The following is a 7058-nucleotide window of genomic DNA, read 5'->3' as shown; positions in this document are numbered from 1 at the left end:
TTCACCTGAAGGGGGGAAAACTGGTGAGCAGAAGCAAGATGTGTTCCTTCTAGGTGAGCACCAGCTTCCATTGAGGCCTAAGATGGGATTCTCTCTTTGTGCCATGGTGTTTTATATCTGGAGTCTCACACACCGCCCACCTCCTGTGTAAAATTTACACAAGCATTGAAAGATTGTGGAATACCCAAGGAAATCATTTTTCAGTCGATTGAGTTCTTAATGGAAAAAGCTCTCTGAATGCTACCTTACAAATTAGAAGATCCCCTGCTTTCTAAATAGTTCAATTGAAATCAGCTTTGTATTTATCCTCCAGGTCATTCAGGCTGAAATGTGGTTAACTCCTGAGTCAAAAAGTCAGATTTTTAAAGGTAAAATGTCAAGTCCTTTTAGGCTTCGACTGACCTTTTAAACCAGATTAGGGATTTGAGGCATTACACTAGGATTTCTACATTTTATATCCCAGTATTTAACAAATGATCAAATACAACTCCCAAGAATACTATTTTTACAAGCTTGACATTTCAGGTCTTAAAGGAAGTAGGCTGTCTAGCTCCTCATACATAAATTTACTGATGAGGAATTCAGTGTGTTCTTTGGTCCATTCCACCACAGTTTCTTCAGGGACAGAAAGTTTTAAACTTCATGAATAATATTACACTGTATGCTGTGACTTTCTTCTTGATAACGATAACTCACATTGACATAGAATGTTACACTTTATAGAGAGCTTTCACAAGAGCCCTATGAGATAGGCAGTCTGAATGTTATTGTTCCCATTTTACAGATGAAGGAACAGAGGCTCAGAGGGGTTAAATCTACGGTCACACAGTTTGAAAGTGTCAAAGCCAGAAATCAAACTTCCCATTTTATGTCCTTAGTTTTTTCTATTTTATCATGTTGCTTGTGCGAATAAGCTCTGAGAAGATGAATGATATTGAGGTAAGGGCAGGTTATTACCATCTTCCCCAATTAACCAATCAATCAACAGATTAACACTAGGTAATAAGGATTTCTTCCTATAACCTCATCATTCTTTAATTACTTAAATACTTTATCACTTTAATCTTAAGACTTTTGCCCATTAGATGAAATGCAGATGACATCACACAGGAAACATACTGTGATTGGTTGAGAAAATCAAGTCATACCTCTTCTACTATACATAAAAAGAGCAGTTAATCCAGTTTTGAGCTCAATTCAACAATAAGCCAGTCAAGTGCTGGAGGACTCCAGGCCAGGGAGGGCATTGAAAAAGCATATATCTTCCACCTTACTGGACGGCAGCAAGATGGTGGTGAAGGGAAGTGAGTCCAGAGAGAATATTATAACTACCTTCCCTATTCCAATGGCCATATAATTGAAGAAACTGGACCAGGAAGGGACAACAGAAGAAGAAGAAAAAAAGATACACTTCTGTTCTACCACCACTTATATAGAAGGTTATATGCCTTTGGGAGAGGAGAAATAAAGATGAACTGCCCTCCCATCTAGCCATAGGGGCTACGAGAATATAGCCATCTCTGCCTCTTACGTTTGTTATTTCTGAATATTAGGCAACCTCAGCTATCCAGAGATGGAGCTGACCAAGTTGTAACCTTGTAAAAGGTTGGAACATTTGGAGATCCCATCAGAATCTGTATCAGTGGCTTATAGTAGCTTCTGCATTAAGAGCTAAGAGTTGCTCTAAAGATGAACTAGACACACTTATGAAAGGTTGAGTAAAGATGGATTCCTGGCACTGTGCTAAGTGCTTTACAAATATTATTTCATTTGATCCTCACAACAACCCTTTGAAGTAGATGCTATTATTATCTGTCATTTTATACTTGAGGAAACTGAGGCAAACAGAGGTTAAGTGATTTGCCCAGGGTCACACAGCTAGTAAGTTCTTAGGTTGGATCAGGTCTTCCTTACTCCAGGTCCACTCATCTATCTATTGTGCTGCCTAACTGCTTAGTGCAGATAAAACTCACTATATCAATAGGCAAAAATATGATAAGAAATATAGACAGATAAGAATAAAGTGGTATGGGAATTGAGAGAAAGCTGAAATGGGACATCCAGCTAAGAAGAGGGACAGATACCAGGGAAGGATTCATGAAAGAGGTGGTATTTGAGCTCTACTTTGAAGGATAGATAATATTTGGATAAGTGAATGTGCAAGGTGAGTGAAAAAGGGAGAACATTTGGGAAGAGGGAATGGCAAGGAGGAAGAAAAATAGTGAACGTCCAGGAATCATAATAGTGAAGATCCAGGAATCATAACCTCGTCTCTAGTATGAGCCTTAATACATTTATGTTAGCCATTTAGAGGAATCATAGAATCTCAAGAGTTGGAAGGGGCCTCAGAAACTATCTATTCCATCCTCTACCTGAACAAGAATTCATCCAGCCTTTGTTTGAAGACTTTCAGTGATGGAAAGCCTTCTCCCTCCTGAGGGAGTCACTATCATTTTTGTCTAGCTTGAATTTTTAGGAGTTTCTTCCCTCCATGAAACTTCTATCCTTTACTCCAAGTTTTGCTCTCTAGGATCAAACTGAACAGGTCTAATCCCTTTTCTTTTCTATCTCAATAAACAATATTAAATTAATTAAATTAAATTAATTAATTAAATTAAACTCCAGTTATCATGTAGTTCTAAATTTCATTGATACTTTTTTTTGAAAGTATAGAATCATAGAGGTGAAATGAACCTTAAAGATTATATACTTCAACTACCTCATTTTACAGATGATAAAACTGAGGTTTAGAGATTTTAAGTGACTTGGTCAAAGTCATACAGCAAATTTCCAGGCAAAGCAGAAATTAAAACTCCATTGTTTTCATTCCTAGTCTAAGGCTCTTTCTGTCATATCCGCAGAGAAACTTCTGCTTGTTTCAATCAGAAGAAAGAAGTGGGTAGTTTAATTATTCCTACTACTTCCCATTACACCTTGCTTAATAAACAGAAAATTAAAAAATATATTTGTTGAATAGTTTGGGTTGAATACCATATAGCCTCCAAAGAGCTAAGATTGAATATTACTTCTTCTCTGGTTGAATTAACCTCCCTCAAATAAGTGATCATGTCATATATGTTTTGTCTGAAATAAAAATACATTATCTCTTAGAAAAGTTATTTAAAAGAAATAAGGACAATTTAAAGTTAATTGTAATCTTTGGAAATCATAGGTAACTTCAAAGTCTAATAAAGTGCCAATGACAGCTGAGATCTGACAGAATACATTCCAGGTCATATGCTATCATAAATTTGGGAAGCAATTAGCATGCAAGGCTTCTCAATCTCTCTACTGGGAATGCAGTGACTTCCTTTGCTCCTGTCTAATGTTTCCTTTCTGCATTAACAATCATTTGCGCTGCCCTGATATACTGGTATCAAGCAAAAAAGAAATAAACACTGGCACCTCAACTCACTGTCACTTATCTTCCTTCCCTTGTGCAATTCATCTAGGAAGCCTTCGGACTCAGGGCCATACCTTCCCCTGCAGTGTTTGATAAATCTGAGGCAACTCATGTCCCAACACAAAACCCTTTTTGGAAAATAGATATTAAACATGGATTATAGTTCATGATTATGGCACTATGGATAGACTTTGGTATCAGGAAGACCTGGGATCAAATCCTACTCTGGCATTTACCAGCTTTGTGACCATGGTTGAGTCATTTAACTCTCTAAATCTCAGATTCTTCATCTTTAAAATAAGGATAATAATAATTAGAGTACTTATATCAGCAGCTTGTATTGAGATGTAAATGGGATTATGTAAAGTGCTTTACAAACTTTAAAGTGCTGTGTTAATGCCAGTTAGTAGTAATAGGAAGAGGAGGAGGAGGAGACATTGAGATCATTGCAATAACTGAAAAAAGATTTGTTTACTCTTCACCAAACAAGGCATGAAGGATTAAGATTTGACATGAGGTATAATTTCCTGAAAAGTGTTATTGTAATAAGAATTTGTAGAAGTTCTTTTTTTTTTTTGGTGAGGCATTTGGGGTTAAGTGACTTGCCCAGAGTCACACAGCTAGTGAGTATTATGTGTCTGAGGCTGGATTTGAACTCAGGTCCTCCTGAATCCAGGGATGGTGCTCTATCCACTGTAGGACCTAGCTTAGCCCCTAGAAATTCTTTTCTATAGAAATTTTTCACTATTTTTTTCTAGGATGTGGAATGAGGGTCTGGTACATGTATAAACTCCATCAGCTTGTTCAGATGGCATTTGTCCATCTAGTAGATGCTAGGAACCTGGTTTTTAGGAGAATAATGATGATATATAAGGAAGTGTATTAGAGAGACTGTGGAGCATATGTGAACATTTGTAACTGATATGGGTTGGCTAACATGTATGGAAAAGGGGAGGATCTTTGACTTTAGAGGCATTTAATTCAACTTCAGCAATTTCCTTTTATCCTGTCTTTTGTTGCATTTGAGTCTGGGGGAACACCTTTAAATGAGACCTCACTGGCCATTTCATTTATTCTTTTTTATTCTAGGTGAAGTGAGTGGCATCTCAAAACTTAATTAGGTACAAAAGCCACAGAAAGTTGGGAGTCAGAATCCCAGGTTATGCCCCAACGAACATGTAATATATATTCTCTGACCACTCTCTCTAAGGCCAGGGAACTACATTTCCCTCTCAAGGTTTTAGGGAACTAGGTGTTTCTTTCTCTACTGCCATCCAATTGATCTCCCATCTACTATATTCCCTCCCCCTGTTATTTTAGCATCCAGTAACTAGCACCCCAGTTCCATTTAACCACCTGACACAGGTTGGCTTTTATGAGGGGACATTTACTTCACAGATCTAGCAAAAACAATTATACAAATATTTCCCCAAATACTTCTGGAACATACTCTGCTCTATACCATCACATTCTCTTGAGGAGTAGTCTCAAAACTTAGGTCAGATGCTGCATAGCATTTGTCCCACCAGGTCCGTGTCCAGATGTGGCTTTGGCCAGGCTGGAGTTCCAAAGGTCACTCCCAAAGAGCTCTCTTTGCTCCGTAGGGTATTGATGCTAGACTAGTTGCTAAATCTGAGCTGGATTCTGAATCCCATACTCTTGTGGCTTGGAATTAGGGTTAGAGACACCCCCCCATCTCTTTCCCTGGAATAGAAAAGAACCCCAAAATGCCCTGTTTCTCAGGGGCCATATGATGTTAGTGGGGCTGGGGGGGGGGGTTGAAGAACCCTTCTTCTTCTTACAGATCAACATTTCATTAATTGGTGAATGGAGTTACCATACTTCATCAAAGTTAAATGCAATAAAAGAGTGTTAAAGAGAAAGTTATAGAAACTCAAAGTTCTTTTTGAATGTATTGAAGCCAAAGAGCTTCCCCTTCACCACATGGGTTGGCTGACTGAGACTGGTACATGTATAGACTCCATCAGCTTGTTCAGATGGCATCTGTCCATCTAGTGGATGCTAGGAACCTGGTTTCTAGGAGAATCGTAATGAGGTGTAAAGAAGTGCATTAGAGAAACTGTGGAGCATACGCGGACATTTGGTAACTGATTTGGGTTGGCTACGTGTATGAAAAGTCCACAAATACTCCACATCATCAAGATTGTCTCAGAAGCCATCTCCCCAGCATCCTTTACGTAGACAGAAGCCTCTGAGCAAGTTGAAGGGTTTGGGGCATGTGCCAGACACCCCCATTACCATGATATATGGTTTACGTGTAGTACTGCTGACTAGGAGAACTGCTCAACTAGTTGACCCTTGAATTCTCTCTTCAAATAATGTTAGAATAGGCTACTATATTTCAACATTTTCAAAAGCTGCAACCACCCCAATCTTCCTCTGCCAGTCCTAAAAGAGCAAATAGGTTAAAAGAGAAAGACATCAAGATTATTATGAAAAATGGGGAGGGCCATTATATTTCAAAGTGTGAGGAAGTGAATTTATTCTCAACAAAAAAAGATTTAAGTATTTAATACATAGACGGAGCCATGAACCATGATGAAACCATGTGATAGTTTCGTATGTGTGCATAGTCTTCCCACCAATCTAGACTGCAGCTCTTTCACACTTCTCATCTGCGTGATTCTTCTCCATACCTTTTCATGATGAGATCCTCTCCATATCTAATTAATCTGCTGGAGGCTTTCTGGTTTCTTATGTTTTGACCTAAAGACCCAGCTCAGGTAATTGTTGACTGACTGAAAACTAGCAGGCATTGACCTCACTCACCCTAGACATAAGATCACTCTTCATCTTCATGTCACATCCTGTCTGTCCATCCAGCCTTTCATATAGGCCATCTTACCATGCTACTTAGGTACTCTCTTAGTAACCCCTTTCCTTTCCTTCCACCTCTTGCTTTAACCAAATCAATAGCACCATTACTTCTGAAAAGGGCATCATAATTGACTACCATTGACATCAATTTATCTTCTTTGTGACTTCCCAGATAAAAAGTCTTCTTCTTGGCTACCAAAAGGACTATTTTGTGGAAAACACACAGGGCAGGCATTCACATGGTGGTCAGAAGAAGCAATACAAGGACACTCTCAAGGTCTCTCTTAAGAACTTTGGAATTGATTGTGCACTCATCAGAGAAGGCACTGTGTTTTATGAGCAAAGCAGAATTGAAGTAGTTCAAAAGAAAGGTGAGATGTGCATATTTAGAGAATATACCCTAGTGTCCACATTGACTATTTGTGCCCCACCTGTGATAGAGCATTCCGAGCTCATATTGATCTGATCAGTCACAGTTGGACACACCCCTATAACTTGACTGTAACATAGTGTCATTCTAGTCCTCTTTGAGAACAAAGGACTACAACCAATCCTATATATGGATTATCTTTCCCCTAATTAAAATGTAAACTTAAAGGCAGATACAGTTCTTATGCTTATATTTGTATCCTCAAAAACTTAGTAGAGTGCTTGACACTTAGGAAGAATCAATAAATTATTTTTTCATTCTTTCCTCTTTCCTCTCTTCTTCTTTCTCCCTCCTTCCTTCCTTTTCACCCTACCTTGCCTTGCTTTCCCTTGTCCTTTCCTTCCTTCCTTCCTTCCTTCCTTCCTTCCTTCCTTCCTTCCTTCCTTC

The sequence above is a fragment of the Vombatus ursinus genome, unplaced genomic scaffold, assembly GCF_900497805.2.
Source record: "Vombatus ursinus unplaced genomic scaffold, bare-nosed wombat genome assembly UNPS02011767.1, whole genome shotgun sequence".
In the NCBI taxonomy this organism is placed as follows: Eukaryota; Metazoa; Chordata; class Mammalia; order Diprotodontia; family Vombatidae; genus Vombatus; species Vombatus ursinus.
Note: the sequence above shows the minus strand (reverse complement) of the source record.